Raw genomic sequence first — 19,592 nt, forward strand, 5'->3', positions numbered from 1 at the left:
CCTCTCCTCTCTGCCAATCCCTTCACTGGCTTCCTATTGCCCAACGACTCAAGTTCAAAACACTAACCATGACCTACAAAGCCATCCACAATCTGTCTCCTCCATACATCTCTGACCTAGTCTCCCGTTACTTACCTGCACGTAATCATCGATCCTCACAAGATCTCCTTCTCTACTTCCCTCTTATCTCCTCTTCCCACCATCGCATCCAAGATTTCGCCCGTGCCTCCCCCATATTCTGGAATGCTCTGCCACAACACATCAGACTCTCGCCTACCTTGACAAGCTTCAAAAGGAACCTGAAGACCCACCTCTTCCGACAAGCCTACAACCTGCCGTAACCCTCAGTCTGATACAGCGCCGCACAATCAGCTCTACCCTAACTTACTGTATCCTCACGCATCCCTTGTAGACTGTGAGCCTTTGCGGGCAGGAACCTCTATCCTCCTGTACCTGTCTGTGCCTTGCATTGTTTATGATTATTGTACTTGTCCCTATTATGTATAACCCTTTCGCATGTACAGAACAATGGAATTGATGGCGCTACAATAATAAATAGTAATAATAATAATCTTGGCGAACAACAGAATATCAAATATTACCATTGACAAAGAAGGTCAAGTTGATCCACGGATTAAGTGCTAGAAGATGGCATAGTTGTAAGACCAAGTACACATGGGTGTAGTTTGAGCTGTTAGGGAGTTTAGACTGCTTTCTGTAGGAATCAAGGGATAAAGAGTTTTTGACGTTAGTTTTTTTTATTTATGGTTTATACTGACCTTGTTTTCGTCTGGTCACTGTATTTGTTCTAAAGCTCACATTTATAGTAATGAGAGGTTTTACTTATACACTGTCTCTGCCCTATCCCAATTTAAAGCATTGATAGAAAACCTTTATCGAAAAACTGATGACCCGCTATGGTGAATATGGTTTGCTGGACGTCCATACTGTATTATATCTTATGACCGGTTTGTCCATACCCCAGCCGTGTAAGACATGGCCGGTGGCATAACAGTACCTTCCTCAGCTGGAAAGCAATTTTCAGATGCAGGTAGAAGAACTTTCACATCTATGTCTGAATGTGATTAAATCAACTTGGGTTCCAGGCTAGGTGTTTCATGGCTCATCAATCACAAATTTCCCCATAGGAGAAAAAAAAATCACAGCAGCTAAAATGTCCTGTTTTCCTCCATTTAATATGAACGTATGTATAATTTAGAACCCAGCGTTAATTGACTGTGAGCCTTGCCTTGTGTAGGACATCCGCTGTACCTGCGGTAAATTTCCAGATAAGCAGTTATACTCTGTGAGTGCGACCATGTGTCACAGAGGCCTCAGATGAAATTACAGCAAAATGAATAGTATCTTCATTTATCTTCCGTACCTCCCCTGTGCTACAAGTGAATTTACTCCTTCTAAATCCTGCACCAATTATATTATATCATTACTGAAGTGTTCAGCGCCGCCACAAAATAAATTGTTTCTCAAACTTAAGTTGACTTTCCTATAAATTCAGTTCACAGGTATAACAGAAATTATTTTGCTGAAAATCGACACAAACATAATTAAGACCCCTCCTCTCTGTGAGAAACTATAGATGCCACAATTACCTTAATCGAATTAAAGGCTTTGTAGATCATGGGGAAAGAAGCATTTGATGTGTATTTATGAGCATTGACGTCGCCAGTGATATGATTTACCATTCAACAGCAAGAAGCTGTGATGTGTGTATGAACAATGTGTATGTGTATACACAGCATTTGTTTGTGTGTGTGTGTGTGTGTGTATATATATATATATATATATATATATATATATATATATATATATATATATATATATATATATATATATAAATATATATACATATAAATATATGTGTATGTATATATATATATACATATAAATATATGTGTATGTATATATATATACATATATATATATATACATATACATATAAATATATGTGTATGTATATATATATACATATACATATAAATATATGTGTATGTATATATATATACATATATAAATATGTGTATGTATGTCTGTGTAGTATGTGTGTATATAAATATAGCTGTGTGTGTGTGTCCGTCCACTAAAGGAATCCGCTCCGTCGCATTTACAATCACAAAATTTTGCACAGACTCCCCATGTGACTCAGGGAACATCATAGACTATGTATTTGATGGGAAAATTTATCCCCGCGTTTTAGTTATTCTCCGAAAAACCTGCCTCCATTAAAGTCAATGGAGCTGCGAGCTATAGGTTATTAATAGCAGTTGTGATTGGTTGCTATAGGAACAAAGGAAATTGTTAGTATAAGAAGCTTATGTGTGAGGTAATAGGATATCGGTGGAGAGAGAGACGGCTAGATAGACAAAAAGAGAGAGACAGACATAGGCACAGACGGAGTAAGAGACAGATAGGGAAAGAGACAGACCGAGACAGACAGACAGACAGAAAGGGACAGAGACAAGTAAAGAGACAGACAGACACAGGCGGGGAAAGAGACAGATACAGAGACATATAGGGACAAACAGAGACTGGGAGAGAGACAGAGAGACAATTATTATCCCGGGCAACGCCCAGGTACTACAGCTAGTATATTATATATGTGTGTACATATGTAAATTAGTCAGTGCGCAGCTTGTATTACAGTGTAAGTTTAGTGTACTTTCTAAATAACTCAACACACAGCCATTAATGTCAAAACTGCTGACAACAAAAGTGAGTACACCCCTCAGTGAAAGTGTCCAAAGCGTCAATATTTTGTGTGGCTACCATTTTTTCAAGCACTGGTTTAACGCTTTGTTATGGACTTCACTAGAGCTTCACAGAAGCCACAGGAATCCTCTTCCACCCTCCAAGATGACATCATGGAGCTGGTGGATGTTAGAGACCTTGTGCTCCTCCACCTTCTGTTTGAGGAGGCTCCACAGAAGCTCTATAGGGTTTGGGTCTGGAGACGCTTGGCCAGTCCACCAACATTACCCTCAGTTTCTTTAGTGAGCCAGTGGTCATCTTGGAGGTGTGTTTGGCGTCATTATGTTGGAATACTGCCCTTTGGCCCAGTTATCGAAGGGAGGGGTTCATGTTCTGCTCCAGTATGTCACAGTACATGTTGGCATTCACGGTTCCCTCAATAAACTAACTCCCCAAAGCTGGCAGCACTCAGGCAGTCCCAAACCGTGACACTCCAAACACTATGCTTGATTATAGGCAAGAGACACTTGTCTTTGTACACCTCACCTGGTTGCCGCCACATGCGCTTGACACCATCTAAACCAAATATGTTTATTTTGGTGTCATCAGACCACAGGACACGGTTCCAGTAATCCATGTCTGCAGTCTACTTGTCTTCAGCAACCTATTTGCGGGCTTTTTTGTGCATTATCTTTAGAAAAGGCTTCCTTTTGGGACCAATTTGATGCAGTGTACGGTGTATGGCCTGAGCACTGACAGGTGGACCCCCCACCCCTGTAACCTCTACATTAATGCTGGCAGCACTCATACGTCTATTTAGAAAAGACAACCTCTGGATATGGCGCTGAGCACATGCACTCAACTTTTTGGTTGACCATGGTGAGGCCTGTTCTGAGTGGAACCTGTCCTGTTAAACCGCTGTATGATCTTGGCCACTGCGCTGCAGCTCCGTGTCAAGATGTTGGCAATCTTCTTATAGCCTTGGCCATGTTTATGTAGAGCAACAATTCTTTTTTTTTTTTTTTTTTCAGATCCTCAGAGAATTCTTTGGCATGAGAAGCCATGTTGAAGTTCCAGTGCCCAGTATGAGAGAGTGATTGAGGGATAACGCCAAATGTAACACACCTGCTCCCCAATCACCTGAGACCTTGTAACACTAATGAGTCACATGACACCAGGGAGGGTAAATGGAAAATTGGGTAAAATTTGTCCAATTTCACTTAGCGGTGTAATCACTTTTACTGCCTGTGGTTCAGACATTAACGGCTCTTTGTGCCCTCTAAATAACTCAACACTAAATTTACACTGTATCAGTGTCATACAGTGTGTATGGAAAGTATTCAGACCCCTTTAAATGTTTCACTGTGTTACATTGCAGCCATTTGTTAAATTCAAAAAAGTTTTTTTTTTTTCTCATAAATGTACACTCTGCACCCCATCTTCACAGAAAAATATAGAAACTTATAGAGAACCTTTCAGGTCCAATATGTACCCAGAGCCTTGAGCAGTCCTGGGTGCATATTGCTAATCCCTGCCTAACTGTTCCTATATCTAGTAGCATAGATAAAGAGATCTTTAAAAAAAAAAAAAAAAAAGTATTTCTATATATCCTTTATGATATGCTAATGTGCTTATGGACTAGTCCCCTGGGCGTGGCTTCCCTTGCTAGTTGCCCCCATTAGCATGTTAGTACATCTCTGTGGGTGTGCTATCATGCTAATGAATACGCAGCATCACAGGATAATCTCACTCACCTCTCTGCCACCATCGTCGCCCGACACTGGATTTCGGCTCAGTGCGCATGACCCCAGAGCTTGGAGCATGTGCACTATGAAGCCGGGTGTACGTGTCCTGGCTTCAAACTGAAGTAGTGCGCATGACCCAAACTCCGGGGTCATATGCACTGAGCCGAAATCCAGTATCGGGCGTCGGAGAGGTGAGTGAGATCATCCTGTGACGCGTATTCATTAGCATGATAGCACACCCACAGGGGCCCACAGGGGCACACTAACATGCTAATGAGCGGCGACTGGACGGGAAACTAACGCCCAGGGGACTAGTCCCCTCGCTCATTAGCATACGATATAAGATCTTTAGAAATACTTTTTTTTTAAAGATCTCTTTATCTATGCTAGTGTCTACAGGGACGGTTAGGCAGGGATTAGCAATATACACCCAGAACTGCTCATGGTTCTAGATGCATATTGCACCTGACAGGTTCCCTTTAAGCTAAAATAGCATATACTATAATAATTATTTTTTTATTTATATAGTGCCAACATATTCTGTATCACTTTATAATTTAGAGGGGAAATGTACTTTTCCATTAATAATTACTATAAAAAAAGCTGTGTTTAGTGTTTCTGGTTACCAAGAGTCCCATCAAACCAATAATTTTGCCAGTGAAGTTTGCCATTGGTCAATCGAAGGCCGACCATATCATACATGGGTAGCTTGATGCTATGGGAGCTACTACTATTTTTTTTTTTTTTTAAAGCAGGTTTCCCCTGTGGCTTATAGTGTGGGGAAAGGGGGCTTAGGCAACTTCTATGATGTCCACATTCTGGAATCGTGCATGTAGAAGGGGTTATTATGATGCGTCCCCTTTTAATAGTCACTATTAAATAATGGCTTGTTTCAACTAATGGAAAAATATTTTAATTCTGTTTAATTTAATTATACCTTTATACCTTTTAATTAAAGGTATAGCATTTCAAGGGTTGTTCTTGAAATTGTAAAATTGCTTATCCAACTTACTGATTGCTGGAGGTCCAAGCGCAGGGACATCCAGAAATCCAGAGGTTTTGTAAGCCAGGAAATGGGCTCCGCAGAACCCAATCTCAACTCATGCACAGCCTTGACTCCATTATCTGTGAGACTATCTCTCAGTGTTCAATAAGTTATCCCCTATTTTATGAAATTTGGGACTATCACTTTAATACTAACCAGAGGATAGGCAATAATGAGAATGGTTCCAACCACTAAGACCCCCACTGATGCGTGGATGATCACAGGGAAGAGTTAAGCCTAGGTCACACGTAGCGACGCAGCAGCAATCACGACGACGATGTGACCTTATCAGGATCGCTGCTGCGTCGTTACACATTGGTCACTGGTGAGCTGTCAAACAGGCAGATCTCACCAGTGACCAGCCCCCAGCCAGTAGCGACACGTGGAAGTGATGCTGCGCTTGGTAACTAAGGTAAATATCGGGTAACCAAGCGAAGTGCTTTGCTTGGTTACCCGATATTTACCTTGGTTACCAGCACACACCGCTTAGCGCTGGCTTCCTGCACTCATAACCAGAGTACACATCGGATTAATAAGCAAACCGCTTTGCTTATTGTTACCCGATGTGTACCTTGGCTACGTGTGCAGGGAGCAGGCAGCCAGCTTCAAGAAGCTGCGGACGCTGGTAACCAAGGTAAATATCGGGCAATCAAGCCTTTGCTTGGTTACCCGATATTTACCTTGGTTACCAGCGTCCGCAGAAGCCGGCTCCTGCTCCCTGCACATTCAGTTCGTTGCTCTCTCACTGTCACAGCGATGTGTGCTTCACAGCGGGAGAGCAACAACTAAAAAATGAACCAGGACATTCAGCAACAACCGGTGACCTCACAGCAGGGGTCAGGTCGTTGCTGGATGTCACACACAGCGACTTCGCCAGCAAGGTCGCTGTTGCGTCACAGAAAATGGTGACTTAGCAGCAACGTCGTCATCGCTGCTGTCGTGTGTGACATGACCATAAATGTATCAATAGCTAATTGTATGCATGGCTGGCCTTATACAAGTGTATTTGAAAACTAGTTACTGCTCTTATTTGGCTGTTTCAGCCTCTCTGTGCTATAGACATCTGCCACCATTGCTCCATTCAAGCCCTTACCACAATGGACTCCTGCCGCGGTCACATTTTTTTTTTTCAATCCAGTATATTTCCAACCCTTCCGATCTCCAGGGTTTCTCCCGTGCTGCACCAGTGCTCCGGAATGCACTACTCAGTTAATTCCTAACATTGCCAGTTTTACATGTGCCATAAAAATCACATCTTTTTATGAAATCCTATTACATTCAGATATTCAACTGTATTCTTCTAACTCCAGCTTCTGTATTGTAATTCAGTGGCCAATCTTTTCATGTAACGGCCTCTTTCGCACTTGCACCTTAATGCCCTTTGTACGTGTGGATATACAGATACTGGCTTCTGACCAGCACCTGCAGCTTAGTGTCCGTCTGGAGAACATTCGTTTGCCGATTATCTCACCATGTTAAATGCACTTAAGTTTATTTTCATAAATGACATTAATTTTAGAGCGATCTGATTAGGTGTTGGATGTAAATGCTTATTTGATGTTACGGTATGAGGTTCCTATAACCCCTTTAGATTTATTGCTTCTCTAGGTCTCCAGCCTGGGCCACAATATTGACTTTCTAACCATAGTTTTGGCCTCTAAATACCCTGTAAGTTTTGTATTGTGTCAATAATTACCAGTTATGTACACCGACTATTCCATCTGTCCATCTGTTTGTGGGGAAAAAAAGCAGTAAATGATCCCAAACTAGGCGGCAATTATCATTGAATGTGTATGTATTGGCACGAGCTCCTAATATCCGGAATCATCTAAAGTAACACATTTAGAGTCATTGCTTTGGTTGGGACGAGATCCAAATTTCAAGGATCCTTGCAGCTGTTGCAATATGTTATTAAGCAATATATGAATGATACTGGTGCGGCAACTTTTTTATTATTCAATTTTTTCTCAATTAACTTTGCTTATTGCAAATTTAAAAGTTCTTGGATATCATAAAAGTGACATTCACTAATGGTGGCCTTTACTGTGGTACATGGTCAGGGCCACTTTATCTATATAGTAAGCTGCAGTGGGCTTCCTCTCAATATGCCATGTGGCCCTTACTGTGCACATGTACCGTGGCCTATACTGTGCACATGGTCAGGGCCACTTTACCTATATAGGAAGCTGCAGTGGGCTTCCTCTCGATGTGCCACATGGCCCTTACTGTGCACATGGTCATGGCCACTTTACTTGTATAGTAAGCTGCAGTGGGCTTCCTCTTGATGTGCCACATGGCCCTTACTGTGCACATGGTCATGGCCACTTTACTTGTATAGTAAGCTGCAGTGGGCTTCCTCTCAATATGCCATGTGGCCCTTACTGTGCACATGTACCATGGCCTATACTATGCACATAGTCAGGGCCACTTTACCTATATAGTAAGCTGCAGTGGACTTCCTCTCGATGTGCCACATGGCCCTTACTGTGCACATGGTCATGGCCACTTTACTTGTATAGTAAGCTGCAGTGGGATTCCTCTTGATGTGCCACGTGGCCGAGGGTCACTTTACCTGTATAGTAAGCTGCAGTGGGCTTCCTCACAATATGCCATGTGGCCCTTACTGTGCACATGGTTAGGGCCACTTTGCTGTGTAGTAAGCTGCAGTGGGCTTTCTCTCGATGTGCCACGTGGCCCTCACTGTGCACATGGTCAGGGCCACTTTACCTGTATAGTTAGGAGCAGTGGGCTTCCTCTCGATGTGCCACTTGATGACGTCACCCATGTTTTAGCCACTGTAATGGGCAGCACTGGTATATTTGGCATCTGTCGATGCAATAGTCAAATCGTCCAGTTTCTCTCAAATTTGTCAGCTTCCAACAAGTGGATCATTGTTTTCACTGATACATATTATTGATTCCAGCTGTTGAGAGGTCTCTCCCCATACATATACTCGGAGAGACCTATCACTCCAGTGCAGCGGGTGGGAAACAACTGTTGGGGACCGGCCTTTCCCAATAGACTCCCTTTGCTGCTCAGTCCTGTTTTTCTCTAAAATGCCGCCGTGTTTCAGAGTCAAGCATATATGGCTGAGTGTATATAGCCAATGTCTGACACATACTGCCTGTAGATTGGACAGCATGCATAAGCTGTCAGGTTCCCTTTAAAGCGGTTGTTCACTTCTTGGACAAGCCCCATTAAAATAAAAAAACGTATACTCCCCTCCAGCGTCTACGCGGCTCCAGTGGTGTCGGCACTCACTGTCCCTGGGTTCAGGTAAGGTTGTTGCGTCGTGCGTTCCCCATGTTTAATCACTGCCGGCTTTTCTCTCCGCCCTCAGACATATGAGTAATCAAAAGGAAGTGAGCGCTGTGTCTGCTGCTTTCTTCCTGTTAATTACACGTCTGATGGCGGGTGGAGAAAAGGCGGTGGTGATTGCGCTTGGGGCTCACACCAGGAGAGCGAGTGCCAACACCGCTGGAACCGCGAAGGCGAATCTAAATAGTTTTTTTTTTTTTTTTTTTCTTCCCCCTCCCCCCCCATTTTAATTGGGCTAAACATAGGGAATAAGAAGTGGTTGTCCGAGCAGTGGAGAGCACCTTTTTAAGCATTCATGGGGCTTCTGTGGCTGGCAAACTGTTAAAGAAGAACTCCCAAGATTTTTTTTTTATATTACCTATATAATACAGCATAGGCTGTTATTATACAATAACATAGAGGTTTTTGTGTGTGCCATGCACATTTTAAGTTTCATTGTTTTTGTGCCATTTATGATTTGTCTGCCAACTTGTTTCCTTCTTTCCCTCTGATTTTGTTCTCCTAATGTAAACCAGATTTCCCATGATGCCAGTCTCATCATGTTGCACTTGCTCCTATCTAATGGCAGCCAGTGAAAAAGAACTGCCCTTCCCTGATTTATACAGCCTATCCTATCATTGTATCCTACAGTATGTGGTGCAGCATGAGCCTGTCTCTCTTATTATACACTTTCATTGATGTCCATAGCCCCCAATATTAGAGCAGTTTTCATTGGTATTCTGAAGTTTCTGGGATGCTTAGGATGAACACGTAGCATAGGGCAATAGCATAGGGCATAGGGCAATAGGGCAATGTTTGAGACTGCTTTAAAGGGAACCTGTTGGCAGATTTGGGGCCTATACGCTGCAGCCACCACCAGTGGGCTCTTATATACAGCGTTCTAACATGCTGTATATAAGGGCCCAGGCCACTATGTAGAACATAAAAATGACTATAATACTCACCTAAATGGTCGCTGCGGTGGAGTTAGGTCATATAGGCGTCTCCGTTCTCCTGTGCCATTGCCTCCTCTTTCAGCCATCTTCATCCTCCTTCTGAAGCCTGTGTGCATGACGCGGCTACATCATATACACACTCGGTGGTCCCGCGCAGGCGCACTACAATACTTTTATCTGCGCTGCTCAGGGCAGATTAAAGTTCGCCTGCGCAGGACCTCAATGCTGGCGAGTGTGGATGACTTAGTACGTGTCATGCACACAGGTTTCAGAAGAAGGGCGACAAAGATGGCCGAAAGATGAGGTGTCGGCACCGGAGAACAGAGACGCCCATATGAACCCAACTCAACCTCAGCGACCATTTAGGTAAGCATTATAAAGTGATTTTTACATTCTACACAGCGGCCTGGGCTCTTATATACGGCATTCTATCATACTGTATATAAGAGCCCGGTGGTGGTGGCTGCAGCTTATAGGCCCCAAAACTCGTGACAGGTTCCCTTTAATGAATGGCTTTGGAATTATGATGCAGCGTCAAAGGCCCAAGGAATCCAACTAAGGCTACTTTCACACTTGCGTTGGACGGCTTCCGTAGCATTGTGTTGTGTGACGGATGCAACGGATGTGTTGCATATAGTGGCACAATGGATGCTACGGATCGTACAAAACGACGGAAAGTTTTTTTTAAATTTTTTTTTACTTATTTATTTTTTTTCTTCCTTACAGTTTTACCGGCAGCAGACTATTGTGAACGATCAGCTGATCGCTCTCAATAGCCGGCGGCCGGTCGCTCAGCTGAGCGCTGTCACTTGCCGGCGGCCGGGCATGTCGGCGGGCGGGCGCTCAGCTGAACGTTCGGCCACCACGAGACAAAGTTTGTGATTTTTTTTAAAAAAAAAAGAGCATGCGCACTGAAATCCTACGGATTACGCTACTCAAAAAAAGTTACATGCTGCGTTTCTTCCGCCCGACGCAGCGTCAAAATAACGACGCTGCGTCGTCCAGCGGGTGCAACGCAGACACTTGCGTTACAGTGCGTTGTCCATACAAGTCTATGGAGAATAGCGCAGTGCGTTAATGGACTGCACTATTCTCCATAGTGACGGACTCCGCTGAACGCAAGTGTGAAAGTACCCTTAAGCAAAAATCCAAAGTTTTAGAATGAGAAACGACAGTGTTAATACAATCCGGAATGTAAAAAGTACAAGAAAGGGAAAAAAAACCAAAAAACAAATACCCCCGTATTAGCTTCATTTTGATTTTGGTATACGGTAGGTCTTTTTCAAGCTTGTACACAGCACAGTCAATGAAGCTGTAGGTAGGTAACACAATCAGATCACCACCAACAGTTATGACTTACCTCATTAAAGATTATTCATTTGTATCTCAAACCTTAAAGTAAACATGTGTCATATACATGTATGTCTATCATGCTCTTTATGCATTGGTTCAGTTATTATAGTATAATATAAGTGTAAAAATGTAATAAAACCCTGTATATTAGGAATGCAGTCCTGGGTTTATACAAGTAAGTATCGGTCTAGGTTTAGTTGGCGCAGTATATCTGCCTCGCCATCTCGCACCTAAGCAACCTGGGTCAGCTGAATTGTTGCCGAAAGTCAGCAACACAACAAGGAAACGTTTGCCCCTTTTGTGCAGAATGAAATATTTTCTTTTTGAATTACTAGAAAAGAACATAAATTAATTGAATAGAATGAAATTCATTAGAAGATATAAGTATAGCTGAATGTCTTCCTGTTGGATCACTCTTCGCAGTGTTGCTCCTTGCGGCAGCTTTTCTTGCCGCTGTCGCAGGGGTCACTTCTTTAGCGGCCACCACCTTCTGTTATTTCTGATGGTTGCTGATGACGAGACATTTCCATCAGTAACATTATCTGGGGTAAATCTAATGTCAACAAACCATCCTCACAGTATGGAAACAGCAGGAAACTTATTTTTTTTTTCTTTCTTTTTTTTTTTTTTTTTTGGGACAACATGTCGAGAAATAACTTCCACAATGTCAAATGAGGCTCTAAATGATTCATAAGGCCCTGGTCAAGGTCACAGAGGTAAAGCAATCGAGTAAGAGACACTCAAAGAGTAAGAAGGGTACTTTTCCAATTAGCCTGACATCTCAATCCAGGAGCATCTGTCGGCATCTAATCCAAGTTCCAGCACTTCCACATGTCCCATACATCTCTGACAGGCCTTCAGGGAGCCGTTCTCTTTGATCATTAATATCATATCCCCATAGGGATGATACAAACTCGGACAGCTCTTGAATTTAAAATCTAGATTTACCTTTTGTAGGGGGGATGACTCCTAAAGTATTAATTTAGGGGTACGCTCACACGATCGTATGTATCGGACGAGTGCAATGTGAGAAAATCTCTCATTGCACTAGGACCATTGTTTGTTAGTGAGGCAGAGCAGTTGGTCACCTTTTTTTTTTTCTCATCTAGATTCCGGATGAGAGAAAATTCGCAACATGCTGTGATTTGCAGCCGAAATCTTCTGAGACTCGTCAATACAAGTCAATGGGAGCAAAAAAAAAAACGAACGCCACACGGACCATCCTAGTGATGTCCGTGTTTATGGATACATGACTATCATGTAGGACAGAATACTGTAGATGGTCCTGTAAATGACTAATAGCTGCTGAGACAAAAAAAACGGATTGCACACTGACAGCACACTGACAGCACATGGATGAGAAGTGAGAAAAAATCGTCCTACTTATGGATGAGAATGGGACCATTTTTACATACGTTCATGTGAGTCCAGCGTAATAGGGAGATATATACATGGTTGATTTACATAAGACACTGCAGAGGAAAAGTGTACCCCATTCTCGTTATTTTAATATGCATTTTTTTTTTTATAACGCAATCGTACAAATGAAAATAAACTTTTGTAATATATCTTATTAGAGAAATCTTCTTCTTTCCCCTCCTGGACTGACCATTCATTCTCAGGGTAAGTCTGTTTTCAAAATATACAGATTTTCCCATTACTAAGATAGATGACAATTGGTGCTTATAAAGTTCTATGGAATTTGCAGCAGAATATCTGTCTGCCTCCACCTCTTCCTCCTCCACAGAATTTTACAAGCACCAGCTGTCATCGCCTATCTCAGTAATGGGAAATGTGACTTAAAGAGGTATTCCAATCTTCAAGGTTGTATCCTAATATGTAGTAGGAATAATATAATAATATTAGCAAATTCCTCCAATTAGAAATGTAGTATACAGTCATGGCCAAAAGTTTTGAGAATGACACGAAAATTATATTTTCACATGATCTGTTGCCCTCTGGTTTTTAATTGTGTTTGTCTGATGTTTGCATCACATACAGAAATATAATTGCAATCATATTATGAGTACCAAAAGGTTATATTGACAGAATGAGTTAATGCAGCAAGTCAATATTTGCAGTGTTGACCCTTCTTCTTCAGGACCTCTGCAATTCTCCCTGGCATGCTCTCAATCAACTTCTAGACCAAATCCTGGCTGATAGCTGTCCATTCTTGCATAAGCAATGCTTGCATTTTGCCAGAATTTGTTGGTTTTTGTTTGTCCACCCGTCTCTTGATGATTGCCCACAAGTTCTCAATGGGATTAAGATCTGGGGAGTTTCCAGGCCATGGACCCAAAATCTCTGTTTTGTTCCATGAGCCATTTAGTGATCACCTTTGCTTTATGGCAAGGTGCTCCATCATGCTGGAAAAGGCATTGTTGGGCGCCAAACTGCTCATGGACAGTTGGGAGAAGTTGCTCTTGGAGGACATTCTGGTACCATTCTTTATTCATGGATGTGTTTTTAGGCAAGACTGTGAGTGAGCCGATTCCCTTGGCTGAGAAGCAACCCCACACATGAATGGTTTCAGGATGCTTAACAGTTGGCATGAGACAAGACTGGTGCTAGCGCTCACCTCTTCTTCTCCTAATAAGCTGTTTTCCAGATGTCCCAAACAATCGAAAAGGGGATTCATCTGAGAAAATTACTTTACCCCAGTCCTCAGCAGTCCACTCCCTGTACCTTTTGCTGATTATCAGTCAGTCCCTGATGTTTTTTCTGGAGAGAAGTGGCTTCTTTGCTGCCCTCCTTGAAACCAGGCCTTGCTCAAAGAGTCTCCGCCTCACAGTGTGTGCAGAAGCACTCACACCAGCCTGCTGCTATTGCTGAGCTAGCTCGGCACTGCTGGTAGTCCGATCCCACAGCTGAAACAGTTTTAAGATACGGTCCTAGCGTTTGTTGGTCCTTCTTGGGCGCCCTGGAGCCTTTTTGGCAACAATGGAAGCTCTCTCCTTGAAGTTCTTGATGATGCGATAGATTGTTGACTGAGGTGCAATCTTTGTAGCTGCAATACTCTTCCTTGTTAGGCCATCCTTGTGCAGAGCAATGATGGCTGCACGTGTTTCTTTAGAGATAACCATGGTTAACTGAAGAGAAACAATAATGCCAAGCACCAGCCTCCTTTTAAAGTGTCCAGTGGTGTCATTCTTACTTAATCATGACTGATCGCCAGCCCTGTCCTCATCAACACCCACACCTGTGTTAATGGATCAATCACTAAAACAATGTTAGCTGCTCCTTTTAAGGCAGGAATGCAATGATGCTGAAATGTGTTTTGGGGGTTAAAGTTCATTTTCTTAGCCAATATTGACTTTGCAAGTAATTGCTGTTAAGCTGATCACTCTTTGACATTCTGGAGTATATGCAAATTGCCATTAGAAAAACATAAGCAGTAGACTTTGTAAAAATTAATATTTGTAACATTCTCAAAACTTTTGGCCATGACTGTAGTTCTTCTAATTCACTATGTCACTTACCTCATGTGCAGGGCATTGCATTGTAACCCAACGGTGTGGGTGGGATCGACAGACTCTACCTTAAGAATTCTATGAGGAAAAGTAAGATTCGACCTGTTGGAATTCCAACGACAAATCCTTTTGTTTTCTATGGAGAAAAGCTGCTGCCAGAATAGTGGCAGCAGCTCTCTCGTAGAGTACATGAGCTTGTGTTTGGGGGGAGGTAGGAGAGAGAGCTGTTTTGTCCAACAATAGCTATTTAATGTGTATGGGGGTCTTATTAACCAGGAATAGTACCAAATAAGTAATTTAATTTAGATACAAAATTAATCCATGCATATGTAGAATGTGCAATTTGAATGTTAAAGGGATTATTCCCATCTCCAAGATCCTATCCCAATATGTAGTAGGTGTAATAGTAGTAATAATAATAATAATATTAGCACATACCTCCACTTAGAAATGTAGTATAGTTCTCCTGATTTGCTATGTCTCTTCCTCATGTGCAGGGCATTGCAGCTTAGGTATCCATGGTTACATGCACTCATATAGTGACAGTTATTTGTTTGTGGTTATAACTATGGATACTGAAGCTGCAATGCCCTGCACATGAGGAACTATACTACATTTTCTAATTGGAGGTATTTGCTAATATTATTTTTTTTTCTCCTACTACATATTGGGATAGGATCTTGAAAATGAGAATAACTCTTTAATTCTAGAATGCAAAGTTATTACTTATTTACACATCTATTTACGTTTTTTCATCACAAAAAAAGCCTGTTTTTCTCCTGTCAGTAATTCAGTTTATATGAATTTTGTTTTCCTATTGTTAATTAACTAAATTGATCACTTAAAAGAAAAAAAAAAAAAAGTGAAGTTGATGGAAATCAGATTTTTTTTCATCTTTCATCAGTTTTAATGGATTCCCATAGACTTGAAGGGTTGATTCTGCTCTGCAAACATGGATAAGAATGGCGCAGGCACTGAGATTAACTTAATTAACACACGGATGCATGAATGGTTTCAATAAAATGTAGTTGTCATTTCAGGTAACTTTTCAGATTGTGCTGTCGTGTGTGATTGTCATCCTCCATTTTAAACCAGTTTTTGTGGCTCTGTTCTTCACTTCTCTCTGAGCTGCTGGGTGGAAACTAGCTACTGTGATGTCTCTTATATACAGATCAATGGATTTCTGCTCTTCTTTGTATCACTCTGGCAGAAGCAGCAGTAAAGATGACAATTCAGCAGTAGTGAGCTGTGTAGCTGTGAATCCAGCAATGGACCTTCCGATATTAGTGTAGCATGTGTCCACCTCTACAAAATGGTGTCCACCTCTACAAACAAAATGTGTCCTCTTCTATAAAATGAAACAAAGTAAATAAACAGTAAAAATGCATAGGATCTTAGTCAGTCGATGTATTTCTGTCAAAGTACCAGAAATTACCTCAGACAGTCGATGTATCTCTGTCACAGAAAGTAAATAAACAGTAAAAATGCATAGGACCTCAGTCAGTCAGAATATTACCAGAAATTACCTCAGACAGTCGATGTATCTCTGTCACAGAAAGTAAATAAACAGTAATAATGCATAGGACCTCAGTCAGTCAGAATATTACCAGAAATTACCTCAGACAGTCGATGTATCTCTGTCAAACAAAGTAAATAAACAGTAAAACTGCATAGGACCTCAGTCAGTCGGAAAATTACATGCTACACTAATACTCCTGTTGTTGTTGTGAGTCATTTTCCGACTGACTGAGGTCCTCTACAAAAAATGGCAGATCCAGGCTTATCGGAACATTTCCACACGGCAAGGTTTCAATTACATGCACGAAACGGTGAATCATCAAAAAAATTTCATTGACCCTATCACGGGCGCAAACACGCAAAGCATCGAGTGCCACTGGGGTGACATTAAAACCACAATATTGCCAAAAATGAAAGGTACATCGCCGAATTTATTGCCCGGTCACTTGGCTGAATATTGGTGAAAAAGATACACAATGAAGCACCATTCAATGGCATCGTAGATGAAATAGCTGCACAATTTCCGCTGATATAATCGCAATGTCTGGTAATTTTCCTACTGACTGGGGTCCTATGCATTTTTACTGTTTATTTACTTTGTTTCATTTTGTAGAGGTGGACACATGCTACACATAGGCTATGTGCGCACGTAGCGTTCTGTCCCTGCAGAAATTTCTGCAGCGATTTGAACAGCACACGTGCGCTTCAAATCGCTGCAGAAAGAGTCCGTAATGAAAAAAAAAAGCCAATTCAATGCGCTCTAACTGCAGCCCCTCCCATAGACAGAGCGGGGACTGCATGCAGAGCGCAGGAAAGAAGTGACATGTCACTTCTTAGAACGCGCGCTTGGGGCAGTAGCCGAAGCGCTGCGCTCTAATACGCCACGTGCGCTCGTCTCCTGCATAATCTTCATAGATTATGCTGGGGACGCAGGACGCATGCACTTACGCTGCAGTGCAGATCGCAGCGTAACTGCATGCAAATACGCAACGTGCGCACAATACCGGACCTTTCTGTGTCTGCCCGTCTTTACCTGTCCTTCATTGTGCTTTTCACTTATCCTTCTCCATTGTGTGACAATTCTCTCTAGCATTCAGGAATAGTAACAACTAGTTGTCACTTTATTGTTACATTTCCAAGAGGAGCAATAGAAAAACAACAATTCTAAGAAAAGAAGTTCCAGAACTGTCATAGGAAATTAATGTATTAGGCTGTGTGCGCATAGTGTATTTTTCGCTGCGTTTTTGCACGTTTTTCGGGTGCGTTTTTGTTAAAAAAAAACTGTATGACTTTGCTTCCCCAGCAAAGTCTGAGTTTTTTTCATTTTTGCTGTCTGCACACAGCGTTTTATTTTAGCTGCATTTTTGTGGTGACCACAAAAATGCAGCATGTCAATTATTATTTTTGCATTTTTAACTGCGTTTTCCACCCATTGAGTTCAATGAGATGTTCAAAAACGCAATGCAAATTGCAAATATACAGTGCTGGCCAAAAGTATTGGCACCCCTGCAATTCTGTCAGATAATGCTCAGTTTCTTCTTGAAAATGATTGCAATCACAAATTCTTTGGTATTATTATCTTCATTTATTTTGCTTGCAATGAAAAAATACAAAAGAGAATGAAACAAAAATCAAATCATTGATCATTTCACACAAAACTCCAAAAATGGGCCAGACAAAAGTATTGGCACCCTTAGCCTAATACTTGGTTGCACAACCTTTAGCCAAAATAACTGCGAACAACCGCTTCCGGTAACCATCAATGAGTTTCTTACAATGCTCTCCTGGAATTTTAGACCATTCTTCTTTGGCAAACTGCTCCAGGTTCCTGAGATTTGAAGGGGCCTTCTCCAAACTGCCATTGTGAGATCTCTCCACAGGTGTTCTATGGGATTCAGGTCTGGACTCATTGCTGGCTACTATAGTAGTCTCCAGTGCTTTCTATCAAACCATTTTCTAGTGCTTTTTGAAGTGTGTTTTGGGTCATTGTCCTGCTGGAAGACCCATGACCTCTGAGGGAGACCCAGCTTTCTCACACTGGGCCCTACATTATACTGCAAAATTAGTTGGTAGTCTTCAGACTTCATAATGCCATGCACACGGTCAAGCAGTCCAGTGCCAGAGGCAGCAAAGCAACCCCAAAACATCAGGGAACCTCCGCCATGTTTGACTGTAGGGACTGTGTTCTTCTCTTTGAATGACTTTTTTTTTTTTTTTTTTCCTGTAAACTCTATGTTGATGACTTTTCCCAAAAAGCTCTACTTTTGTCTCATCTGACCAGAGAACATTCTTCCAAAACGTTTTAGGCTTTCTCAGGTAAGTTTTGGCAAATTCTAGCCTGGCTTTTTTATGTCTCTGGGTAAGAAGTGGGGTCTTCCTGGGTATCCTACCATATAGTCCCTTTTCATTCAGACGCCGACGGATAGTACGGGTTGACACTGTTGTAGCCTCGGACTGCAGGGCAGCTTGAACTTGTTTGGATGTTAGTCGAGGTTCTTTATCCACCATCCGCACAATCTAGAGTTGAAATCTCTCGTTAATTTTTCTTTTCCTTCCACATCTAGGGAGGTTAGCCACAGTGCCATGGGCTTTAATCTTCTTGATGATACTGCGCACCGTAGACACAGGAACTTTCAGGTCTTTGGAGATGGACTTGTAGCCTTGAGATTGCTCATGCATCCTCACAATTTGGATTCTCAAGTCCTCAGACAGTTCTTTGGTCTTCTTTCTTTTCTCCATGCTCAATGTGGTACACACAAGGACACAGAACAGAGGTTGAGTCAACTTTAATCCATGTCAACTGGCTGCAAGTGTGATTTATTATTGCCAACACCTGTTAGGTGCCACAGGTAAGTTACAGGTGCTATTAATTACACAAATTAGAGAAGCATCACATGATTTTTCAAACAGTGCCAATACTTTTGTCCACCTCCTTTTTTATGTTTGGGGAATTATATCCAATTTTTGGCTTTGACAAGTTTTTTTTTTTTTTTTTCATTGAAGACAAATTAAATGAAGATAATAATACCAAAGAATTTGTGATTGGAATTATTTTCATAAGAAACTGCGTATTCTCTGACAGAATTGCAGGGGTGCCAATACTTGTGGCCAGCACTGTAGCTGCGTTTTAGTGCGTTTCTATGACTAAAAACGCAGCTATAAACGCAAGGGGTGGGTAGTACAGTGACATGTACAGGAAAGAGGATTCCTTCTGTTGGTAAACACAGAGGCGTGAATCCTCCTGGTACCGCCACCGCTGCTTCCACCTCCCGTGCGGCGCATTGTCCGTTCCCGTGCGGCGCTATGTCCAGACGGGAGGTGGAAGCAGCTGCGAAATCAAACGTGAACAGTAGAAAAAAAAAAGTCATACTCACCTGGCTGCAGACTCCCGGTGCCATGTCCGCTCCTAGCTCCTCTTCCCAGTACCGCCACCCCTGCTATGGCTGTGTGCAGACTCCTGGGCATGTCCGATAGCTGCAAGACCTGCCGCTGATCAGCTGAT

At 42.1% G+C, this 19,592-nt stretch overlaps 1 protein-coding gene across 2 annotated transcripts in view; it reads left to right on the forward strand.

Annotated features, from left to right (window-relative positions):
* Positions 1-19,592, forward strand: part of MTX2 (metaxin 2) — a 109,811-nt gene that overhangs the window by 43,060 nt on the left and 47,159 nt on the right. Inside the window, exon 1 of one of the 2 annotated variants that reach the window (XM_075318889.1) lies at positions 18,723-18,939. The exons of the other annotated variant lie outside the window; for it this stretch is intronic. The gene's annotated coding sequence lies outside the window, so the exon portion shown is untranslated. Of the gene's footprint in view, positions 1-18,722; positions 18,940-19,592 lie in introns of those variants that run through there. 2 annotated transcript variants of the gene reach the window in all.

The sequence above is a fragment of the Anomaloglossus baeobatrachus genome, chromosome 7 (assembly GCF_048569485.1).
Source record: "Anomaloglossus baeobatrachus isolate aAnoBae1 chromosome 7, aAnoBae1.hap1, whole genome shotgun sequence".
NCBI lineage: Eukaryota > Metazoa > Chordata > Amphibia > Anura > Aromobatidae > Anomaloglossus > Anomaloglossus baeobatrachus.